Source organism: Oncorhynchus gorbuscha, linkage group LG18 (assembly GCF_021184085.1).
Source record: "Oncorhynchus gorbuscha isolate QuinsamMale2020 ecotype Even-year linkage group LG18, OgorEven_v1.0, whole genome shotgun sequence".
Lineage (NCBI taxonomy): Eukaryota > Metazoa > Chordata > Actinopteri > Salmoniformes > Salmonidae > Oncorhynchus > Oncorhynchus gorbuscha.
In genome coordinates this window covers 48,585,074-48,597,188 of record NC_060190.1, presented here as the reverse complement: position 1 = coordinate 48,597,188, position 12,115 = coordinate 48,585,074, and the positions used below count along the sequence as shown (strand labels likewise).

General features: G+C 42.8%; 1 pseudogene; it reads right to left on the bottom strand.

The window, feature by feature from the left end:
• Positions 1 to 8,546: 8,546 nt before the first annotated feature.
• On the bottom strand, positions 8,547 to 11,441 carry LOC124004318 (annotated as a pseudogene).
• Positions 11,442 to 12,115: the final 674 nt, after the last annotated feature.

The following is a 12,115-nucleotide window of genomic DNA, read 5'->3' as shown; positions in this document are numbered from 1 at the left end:
GAAACCACTTTACAAAATAACATTTATTATTATTCCCATACAATTATTACAGAGAATCAGACAAATTATACTACGCTCTGCCTATTGGCTACTTAGTTTATTCAAGACTTTCTCAAAATACAACACATCCCTTTTGCGACATTAAAAGGCTCTTGATCTGATTACTTTTCCAAGATGGCGAGAAATGCACACATTTTGTGCTCTTGTAGGAAGCAACCACATTGTTGACTAGAAATTAGCTATAACTAGGTTAATAACTCACTAATTGGCTAAGAATATAAACAAATCTGTGCAAATGTGGCTACATGCAGCTCTCACTTTGATCTCAAGAGCATCTACTGGCGACCGATCATACTGTAGCCTAAACAGCCCAGTTCAAAGTGAATGGCGCAGATCCATATATGGCAATGGCTATTTGCATATAGGCCTTACTGCAGCTCTGATTGGTTATGGCACACTGGTCTGTGTAAAGTATGGGCCTGAGTTGTGCCTGTCAATGCAATAGAATCCTACTCCAATGCCTACAAGAAAATCTCTTGCACAGTTAGTTTTGCATACTAAATCTTGCATAGTTCATTTTGTTTCGGTATATTATGTTGAAAGTGGCTAATATTGCATTGATTCGATCACAATTCCCACAGTAGAGCAAAATGTTTATAGTGTTAACTAAAAGAGAATACTGTAGAAAGTTGAGTGAAGTTCAGTCTTGGGTGCTTCTCTGCACCAGCTCATATTTCTTCTGGTTGGCAGTCTGAGTGGAGCTGCTCGCCCGCATGCAGTTGAGGGAACATTGCCTTACAATGTTCCAGAGTGGCGCAGCACTGCATCTCAGTGCAAGAGGGACTCTTCCTGGTTCGAATCCAGGCTGTATCACATCCGGCCGTGATTGGGAGTCCCATAGGGACTGGCCGAGCGTCGTCAGGGTTTGGCTGGGGTAGGCCGTCATTGTAAATAAGAATTTGTTCTTAATTGTCTTCCTGAGTTAAATAAAAAATAAACATGCTGACCAGACCGCTCCTGCGCATGTTGATTTTGTCCACCCACACCGGATGCAATCTGGACAAGCAGGTTGAAATATCAAAACGAACTCTGAACCAACTTGGGGACAGGTCAAAAAGTTTTGAACATTTATGGCAATTTAACTAGCAGGCTTGCTGTTGCTAGCTAAATTGTCCTGGGATATAAACATTGGGTTGTTATTTTACCTGATACGCAAGGTCCTCTACTCCGATAATTAATCCACAGATAAAATGGTAAACTGAGTTTCTTTCTACTAATCTCTCCTCCTTCAGGCTTTTTCTTCTTCTTCTTTGGACTTTATATGGAAGTTGGAAACCAACTGCAAGGTGCATTACCACTACCAACGGGACTGGAGTGTGGACCTCAATTCATCTTTCAATCACCCATGTGGGTATATGTGCCTAAAAACCAATGAGGAGATGGCACGTGGGTATATGCTCCTAAAAAACCAATGAGGAGATGTGAGAGGCGGGACTTGCAGTGCGTCAAATGTCACAAATAGAACCAAGTTCTATTTTAGCTCCTGGCTACGCATACGCTCGTTGACGTACGCAAGTATTGTGGGTGCAATGATTGAATAACATGTATGTGTACATTTATTTTGCAACGCACGCGACACGAGTGGCGTGGTCAGAATCTCACATGCTGACCAGAGCACCCCCTCGCATGTGTCCGCCATCACGCGCATGTTCATTTTTGTCCACACACCAGACGCGATCAGAACACGCAGGTTGAAATATCAAAACGAACTCTGAACCAACTATATTAATTTGGGGACAGGTCGAAAAGCATTAAACATTTATTGTAATTTAGCTAGCTAGCTTCCTGTTGCTAGCTAATTTGTCTTGGGATATAAGCATTGGGTTGTTATTTTAGCTGAAATGCAGGGTCCTCTACTCGGACAGTTACTCCACAGGTAAAAGGGTCAACCGAGTTTGTTTCTAGTAAATGCTCCTCCTTCTGACTTCTTCTTCTTTGGACTTTAAATGGCGGTTGGCAACCAACTTTCAGGTCCATTATCAGCACCAACTGAAGTGTGGAACTCAGTTCATCTTTCAATCACCCGTGTGGGTATATGTTGCTAAAAACCGTTGAGGAGGACATGGGAGAGGCAGGACTTGCAGAGGGTCAAGAGTCACAAATAGAACCAAGTTCTATTTTAGCGCCTGGCTACACAGGTGATCGTTGACATGTGGGTGCAATGACTGAATAACATGTATGTGCACATTTACTTTTGCAATGCTCGCACACCCGACTTGAGCGGTGTGGTCAGCATGTCAGAGGTTCCGGCACCAGTGAGCTTCTGACGTTTCCACTGGATATATGGGATAATCAATCATGATATTTAGATTTTCCAAATACTGAGGAACTATCATTCGCAATGGACATAAATAAAACGGTACATTTTCTTCATTTTTCCTTGGCTTGTACAAGGCGAAGAAAAGAATGAGTGGTGTACAAGTTAAGACAATCAGACATTGCCAAATGGATGCACCATATTTTCGCCACAACCCTCTACCTTTCTTCTTGATGCAACATTTTAAGATTATACTGACGACACATTATATTCACACATATTTTAGACGCTTTTCACTGACAGCCGCAACTCAATAAGCTAGACCTATTGCCAAGTGCACTACTCAGTTGGCGGGCTTCCCAAACACACTTGTGTTTTAAAATAATACACAGCTATTTAAAAAAAATAATAATAATAATGATCGACTGTGGCTAAGTTATGTTCCCTGGTGAAGTATTTTGAATGATTTTATTTAGAAAGGAGTAGTTGTATAATTTTGGCGAAATCCAGTATCCTAAAAGTGCACTGTGCACCCGCCCCTTTCCAAAACGCAAGAGGCTGAAACCAGAGATCGTTATATAATGATAAGATGCTCATGTCTCCGCTCTAAAAATGGAAATCTTTGTCTCAAAGGCGGAAAGGCAGGCGACAAGCTTCAGCCTGCATATTATTCGATAGAAACGCATTGGGCTTATACTGGACAGATTTTGGCTAGAGTGTGCCCTCTCGCTTCGCCTCTTCCTCTCTGCTGTATGTAGCCTATGTACATAATCTGATGCTGTCTGGCCAGAAGTAGTATGACATGCCATAATCTTTTGGTCCAGACAACATCAGATTGTTTGTCTCTGTCAAATAAATGATCAATATTTCAGTATTTTATTTGGACAGACAAGGAGATACGGTAGGGTGGGCCAGGCCCTCTAAGGCCCGCCCATAACTCCAGTCACTCAATTTAAAATCACCACAATAACTCCAGTCACTCAATTTAAAATCACCACAATGTGCCAATGGCATTACTGAAATCTCTATTCCTTGTTGCAATGTAAGGACTCAACATTGTTAAGATCAGAGAGAAACTTTTCCACTAGCCCTGCTGCTATGTGTCCCCTGGCGACCGGTTCATACATAAAACATCCTCTGTTCAGGCTTCGGTTTCCTCCTTAATACTATTTTTCCCACCACCATGTGGAGTGGCTAATGTTACTTCCGGATGTTGCTGACCATGTTCAGGCAGGGGTAAACAACAGACCCCCCCGGTGTGCAACATCCAGAAGTTGGTAGTGAAAAATATTATGCATATTGGCCTCCTGAATGGCGCAGTGATCTAAGGCACTGCATCGCAGTGCTAGCTGTGCCACTAGAGATTCTCCCGCGACCGAGAGACCCATTGACCCAGTGTCGTCCGGGTCAGGGGAGGGTTTGGCCGGCAGGGATGTCCTTGTCCCATCGCGCTTTAGCAACTCCTGTGTCGGGTCGGGCGCAGTGCGCTCCTGACACAGTTGCCAGGTGTACGGTGTTTCCTCCGACACATTGGTGCGGCTGGCTTCTGGGATAAGTGGGCATTGTGCCAAGAAGCAATGCGGCTTGGTTGGGTTGTGTTTCGGAGGACGCACGGCTCGACCTTCGCCTCTCAATTGGATACCACGAAATTGGGGAGAAAAAGGGGTAAAAGTAAAAAATAATAATAATAATTTTAAAAGTGCATATTTTCCCATTTTTTTCCTTCCACCCACAGACCATTAAATCAAGAAAAGGAGGAAACCGACGCCGTTCCAGCCTGAATGGAGGATGTGTTTCTGTACGAACCTGTCGCTAGGGGACACGAGTGTATCACCGTCTGGGCACATTAAGTCTAGATGATAGTGGACAATAGCGCCCACTAGCGGCTGTCCAGGCTACCTTTTCACCTGCAGTTATACTCCGTTTTCTTCTCTCTCCAGTATGGCTCCAGTTGTAGTACTGGTTTTGCTTGGGACAATGATCAGTGGATCCTGGGTGAGGTCTTCATGAGGCAGTTTTACACAATCTTTAACAGAGACCAGAACTGTGTGGGCTTGGCCCAGGCTGAATCGTTCTGATATTTCTTCATTTCTTTATTTTTGGGGATTTGTGTGTATTGTTAGATATTACTGCACTGTTGGAGCTAGAAACACAAGCATTTCACTGCACCTGCGATAACATCTGCTAAATATGTGGATGCTGACAACCACGCTGGTGCCCCAACACCACACTGAGACCATGCCTGTCTGCATCTGACTCTGAAAGATTCACCAGGACCGACCATCATTATTCCAGTTCTGTTTACATCTGAAGTGAACTGCAGACAGGTAATGAAAAGTGAACAAGCTCCACTACTGCGAATAAAACAAAGTTAACCTGTATCAGATTTGTGATTTATTAAGTCTATTGTGCTGTTTTTCAAATGTGGTAGTTTGACTATTGACATGGATTCTCGTTCAGATTAACCAGGTTGATTATGGGCCCATTCACAGTGTTAGACTGCATGTTCAGCTAAATCTTTCACAATTACAGTCCACTAGATGGCATGAAAACCCATAGACTCACAAATACACTATATTATCAGCAGTCATTTCATTAAATCAGGAGGGGGCTTACAGAGAAAGGATGAGTCATCTTCTGATTTCAGTCTACATACACACACACAACTACATGCCAATCATTGAGCATCAGCAGGCACTGACTGCATGCACCATGCCATCTGTGCCTGCTCTAAATACAGTCATCTTAGATTCAGGTCGTTCTTACATTTCTGCTGCGGGTTGATTGGTTCTAATTATAAACTATGCTTGAATATCTACTAGCTGGAAATGTGTCATTACCACACCTCAATATTTCCTATTACTTAACTATTTGTGACAATACATATTGTACAGTATGTTACTGCAAGGCCGTAGACCTAGTTGAAGTAAAAATGTGCAGGGATCTTTACATTTGTCATACACTCTCATCCAGAGCGACTTACTGTAGTACATTTTCATACTGGTCCCCCATTGGATTTGAACCCACAACCCTGGCATCTGAAAGAGCCATGCTCTACCAACTGAACCACATGGGACCTAAGCATCTAGCATCTGCTGACATATCACCCAGTTTAATCAAACCTGTCAAAACCTGGACGATTTTGCTTTTGGTCAGCGTTGCTAAATCATGGATTACGTCCCAAAAGGCACCCTATTCCCTAACCAGAGGCAAATGGGCCCTCGTCAAAGGTAGTGCACTATATAGCCTTTTGGAATGAACCCAGGGTCTTTAGACGTCCCTCTCCAGTCCTCTTGAATCATTAATATAGTAGAAGTCTTCATTTACACTTTAGCAGTATTACATTAGCGGGATCTGGCATACATGCCTTCATATTATAGAATCTAGATGGAAATATACCTTTACTTCTGCAGATATTGACACTTAAGCCATAATGACATCGAGTACAGTAATTTAGATTGGTGATAAACACAAACCCACACAGAAAAACACTGTCCTTCCCTCAGTTTACCTGTAATTAAGTTACCTGTAAATGGCAAAAGGGATGTGATGGTGTGCACCTACAGCCACAAGACAGTGCCAAAGGTAAATGGTCCAAAAGAGGGAGAATAAAAAGCCTGCATCAAATGGTGCCTGAAGAAAGTAAACAGACTGCTTTTCCAGTGAACTGAGTTTTCACCTCAGTGATCCTGTGAGTTCTAACATTTCACCCCCCTAGTGATCACAGTACATGTCATTAGGGTAATTTGCTGTAGAAAAAGAAGCCAGTGGAGTGGCATGCCATTTGGCCTCGTGAGCAGGCCTGAATATCATGCTTCACTAACACTGGACACTCGCGTCACAATATCGCAAGGAGGGCTGTAAATAAAGCATAAATTCTAGGCGATCAGATATTGACAGAAGTGGGAAAAGTACCCATTTGTCATACTTGAATAAAAGTAAAGATACCTTAATAGAAAAGGACTCAAGTAAAAGTTAGTCACCCAGTAAAATACTTGAGTAAGTTTTTGGTTTAAAAGTACATCTAATTGCTAAAATATACTTAAATATCAAAAGTAAAAGTAAATACTATAAATAATTTCAAATATTATATTAAGCAAACCTGAAAACATGATTTTCATGATTTTTATTTGCGGATTGCCAGGGGCAGACTCCAACACTCATTTATAAATTAAGCATTTTTATATGGGAGTAAAAAGTAGATATTTTCTTTATGAATGTAGTGGAGTCAAAGTAATCAAAAATATAAATAGTAAAGTACAGATAAACTACTTACCAAAAACACTACTTACACAGTCGCTAGTGAAAGTCTACACATCCCTTGCACAGTCTTCACATGTTGCTGCATGTTGCCCTAAGAGTTGTGCAAAATTGGAAGAATATGATTCCAAATTATTCACAGCTGTAAAGGCTGCTATAGGTGCTTCCACCAAGTATTCCCTCTGGGGTGTTAGGACATACGCAATCAATACAACATTTTGTATTTCTTAGTCATTTGGAAAATGTTCTATAAATGTTCTATAATGTGGAGCACATTGTATAGATCGATAGGAAAAAAATCTAATTTAATCTGTTTTTCTTATACAATTTTAAGGCAGAAAAATGTGAAGACTGTGCAAGGGGTGTGTAGACTTCCACTAGGCACTGTAATAAGTAATTCAAAGTATTTTTACTTAGTTATGTGTCTCTTGAGTGCTTCTTTCCAAGAAAAACACAGTATCATCACACTTCATGTTTTGGAAGTTTGAGGTTGTGAATACAGTTGTCAGGTACAGTGGATGAACAGGAAGGCATTTGAGAGCATAGCAGAGAGATTCTGACAAAAGTCTGTCATTACAGATTAATGTCTTTGTACTTGACCCAACAATTCATAAGCAGTAAGTAGTAAGTAACACAGATGTACAGTAGGCAAACGCAGAACATCACAAGAAATGGCTACCACAAAGACACATAATACTTTTACATACGTATATAAACAGATAACAATTACTCAGCTGATTCCCTTTGTGAGTGTATAAGAGATTACACACCGGTTACACTTTAAATATTTTAACCAATCATTGCTTGGTCAGAGATTATACATTTTTCTTCAGGAGATTATAATGCAGTCTTTATACAGAAGAGCCAGAGGTCCAATAGCTTCTACCAGAAATGACCATGTCAATTGTCAAATGTAAGGGTCTTCAAAGCATAACAAGATTATAGGTTATGATAATATTCTCATATAACATTATCTGTCTTTAATTTACAACTCCTCTGCTAGTATGCAAAAGCACATACAGTATCTTGCAACATCTTTATATAATAATGTATACTGTAGGGATACATACTATTAAACATCTGATTAATAGATAGTTAGATAATGTATATACACATACATATGAAACTATATGACCCTGAGCAGGCAGAAATATAGACATGAATGGATAGCTTAAGAAAGTCTTGCTTCTGAAAATGTTAGTGGCACATGTTTTGTTGTGTGTGTTCAGTAACTGCTTTACTGTGAGTTAATAATGGGCCTTTCAGCTTATACTATAGGTTTGAGTATTTGGTCTTAAGAGGTGGGAGTCTGTCTTCAGAGATGTCCCTCTATAACAGCAGCGCAGTAAGTTCCTCCATCAAGGTACTGAAATTACGATGGCACCTGGTTTCAAGTTAAGAGGGCCAGAGATTCTCAGGTTGAAAAGCAGTTAGTCAAGGTTAGGTAATATCTAATGAAGTGTGTTAAGAAACTCCCATAGCATACAACTGGACTGAGTGACTAAACAGAGGTTCAGGTACAAAACAAGAGCTCAAACTTCATTGAGCTCAAACCTGATTTTTTTGGCTGGGTAACATTAGCATCTGACTGCTTCTTGACCATTTGTTCTGAGCTCATGGTGCTGGCATAATATCAATGACATTTGTTTATATCATACCTCCTACATCAGTCCTTAATCGTAGTTGTGTCTGTTTAGCAATACAAGAATGACAGCAGAATATCTGTTGTTCCAGTGCTAAGAGTTGTGTTTCCTTCCCAAGCTCAACTGCGGCAGGGGTGCTAAGTAGGCTAGCGTATTAGCTGTACTACTGGCTGCTGGACTTGAACCCATGCCCAGAAGTACTCAGTGGATTTTCACAGCAACTCCCTTTGGTAGGACTGGGCCTGGCTGCTAACACATATCCTTTCTGTCCCACACTGCCCCATTAGCCCCCCGCCCCAATAATGACTAAGTGACAGAGACTATTATTAGCCTGGGGATCCAGGCGTCACAGCAGTACATATGTATTGGAGCAATGTTGAGTCTATTCAAGTGAATACACTTCAATGCTGCTTCTGTTGGTTGCATACATTCAGCTACAACTCATAACGTATTTGTGCCCCTTGTCACTGGAAAGAATCAACAATATTGGTATTCTAACACAAAGGGATGAAGCATTTGATGAACACATAGATTGCTACAGAATAAATTAGTGAGAATTAATCCTCATTTGGTTGAAAGTTATTGTTTTATAAAAAGACAAGATAGTGTAATCCCACTACGTAAAGCTACTTACCCTATTGAATTTCTACATATGGAAAATGGATAAAACATCAAAATACAGTCATACTGAGGCAGCTGAGTCACCCATCCTCCACCCTCCCCCCAGTGTTTTTATGTGGAAGATCCTCCAGTTGAAGCGAAACACCATCTCACACAACAATAGGGGTGTCCGAGTACACAGAGCTCAGAGACTCTGCGTCTGACTTCCTTCTCTGTTCCTGCCTCCCTCTGTCCTCCTCCTGCCACTCCTCATCCTCCTCCCCACATGGGCTCAGTCGCCCATTCTGCTCCAGCAGGCCCTTTGGGTCCAGGTAGGTGGCATGCCTGTTAAAGGGAGGCTTGTCAAAGGCACCCTCTCCACCTCCGCCCCCCTCCGGGCCTGTGTCCTCATGTGTGGGAGAGACGCTAAGGATGGAGGAGTGAAGGCTGTCCCCCGGGGCTCTCTTGTCCAGGCCCTGGCCCGGGCAGCAGATGCAGCTGCAGGGTGTGAGGTAGAGGTAGATGAGCACCATCATCGCACTGGCCAGACAGCCCACCAATGTGGTGTAGGCCGTCTTCATGCCCTCCTGCCCTCCAGCCTGAGTGGCGTTGTGCACTAACACAGTCACATACAGGGTCTCGTTAAAGATTCCCCCACTGCGTAACAGGTGTAGATCCCAGAGTCCTCGAGCGTGATGGGGCCGACCTGCAGGCTGCCGTCGCTGAGGACCCTGGAACTCTGGTTACCAGAAGACAACTGCACATTGCCGGGAAGGACCCAGCTCTTCAGCATGTACCTCTGCCTAGTGTCACAGCCCAGTCTTATGAACTGCTCAAGGTAGGCCTCCTCGTCTAAAATGGTCACTGCGCTGCAATTCAGATGGACCTTGTTCAGCTCCAGGGTGAGTGCCTTCTCCTTCTGTGTGCCTGGGAGGAGGCAGGTGTGGTCATCTCTGAAATCAGTGGCAGAGCTGAGCTCCTGGCGGTGCCAGCGGGCCAGCATGCTGTACAGCTCACAGCTGCAGGGCAGCGGGTTGTTGTGGAAGTAGAGGCCATTCTTGATCCAGGCAGGCAGGACCTGGAGCTCCTGTATGGGCAGTAGTTTGAGCCGATTGGTGGACACGTCCAACAGAGTGAGCTTCTCCAGCCGATTCCTCTCTTTGACCAGCTCCAGGGGGAAGCGTTGGATCTGGTTCTGACTGAGGTAGAGCTTCTGCAGGCTGTTGAGGCTGGAGAAGGCAGTGCGGTCAATCTGGGAGATGTAGTTGTTGTAAAGCAGAAGCACTTCCAGGTGCTCCAGGGGCTCGAAGATGAACTCCTCCAGAATTTTCAGGCCATTTGAGGAAAGGTCCAGGTAGCGCAACCGTGTGACATATAGGAAGGCCTCGGAAGAGAGGAAGGTGAGGCCGTTGTGGCTGAGCAGGAGGCTGTGCAGCATGCTGAGCTTGACAGAGGTCCATTCAGCTTTCAGTTTACTGATTTGGTTGAAGCTAAGGTCCAGCACAGCAGTGTAGCGAGGAAAAGCCATGGGGATGCTGGTCAGGTTCATCTTGGAGCAGCTAACGATGTTGCTGGCGCACAAACAGGTTTTGTGGCAGGTGACAGATTTTGAGCTGGTTGTTGCTACTGAAGGCAGTAGGAGACTCAGGACCAGAAGGGCAAAGAGCTCCTTAATAGACACTCCTTCTATGGCACAGCGGGAACCAGAGAGTTTGCCATCCACCATGTCAGGTGCAGGCATGGTAGAGGATGTTGAATGTATTTTTAGATAGGGAATCTTAGTCTTCACAATGCAGAATTTAGACTTCATATGACATACATCCTCAATCGGCCATGTGCTGAAAGAAAATATATTGGAGGTCAGCAGCACATTGCTTCCCTTTACCTTGATATTTGTAGTGTCCCCTGGCTAAAATTATGCCACCACCTAGCAATAACATAAAACAACCACATGACAGTCATAACTCACACACGTGGTCTGTCAAGCATAGTAAATGCCCTACTAAACAGTAATAGATGAGCAGAATATCTTCCATGCACTTTAACCATACGCACATGGTAGACTTACCGGGGTGCATTGCACCACAGAACCGCTACAAGTTCCCATAATAAGTTGAACTTCATGCGTCTCAGAACAGATCTCTAAATGCTACGCTTGTTTCATTCACTAACTCATGTTCGAGATTGAATACACTGCATACATTACATCCTACATGTCTAGCCACATTAGCCACAAAATGCACTGCCGATATCCTATTGCTAAAGAGGAGAGTAGGCTATCTATTATTAATAAAGCCAAAAACAATTTAAATACTTTTCTATTAGCTGATGCCATGCAACATAGTTTTATTTTCAAAACCTATAGAAACGTTCAACATCCAGGTGACCTCTGCCTAAAATAAATTATCCACAAGCATTATTTTACCTTCCGCTCCCTCTCAAGGCGTAAACTGAAGAAAATCAAAGACGATATTAAGAAATGTCGCAGGTTTGTACAGCAAGTGGACCCAGGACGTCGATGGAAAATAGTAGCCTACCAATTGGCTATACTTCATATAATAAGAAAATGCAATTAGAAGTGATTCCTTAAGAGCGGAGTAGACCACAGCCTATGATGTCAAGCCTTCTATACCGTATCAGAGAGAGCGAAGCAGCAGCCTTCTGCCGGATGAAGAGCCTTCTGATTGATTACTGGGAGGGCGCTCACGCGATGCACTATTACAAACACAGCACCGACCTCGAGTCAAATCCGTTAGTTTCCACTCCAGTAGCTCAATGCAACATTTGTACGGATTATTATCATGGAAGGTTGAATAAAACGATTAAATACAGATTAGGATAAAGGGGTATTAAATTATATTTATTTTAGGTGATTTAATTCCCTTCAGACTGTAGGTCTAATAACAGGTACAACATTTACACAGGTGTGTATAAATGTGGCCCCATTGTACTATACCTATTTTGGATTCTTAACTTCGAAAATAGGTATTGCAATATGATGAGAGAAAAAAGTAATGCCAACTGAATCAGAATGATAATCTGAGCTAACCTATAGGCCAGGGATGGGCAACTGGCGGCTCGCGGGGTTGCATGCAATGCTTCATTTGTAAATTGGGAGGTGCCTGAACAAAAAGTGAGCTGACCTGGGGGGCTCTGAGGTATCGGAATGAATGAAAAAAACACACAAAAAACATTTATAATAAAGCATTGCACGCATGGCATTGCTTTTGCGTGCTGACATAGAGCAGAAGAATAGAATGGCTTGCAGGAGATGCACACATGGGGATAATTAATT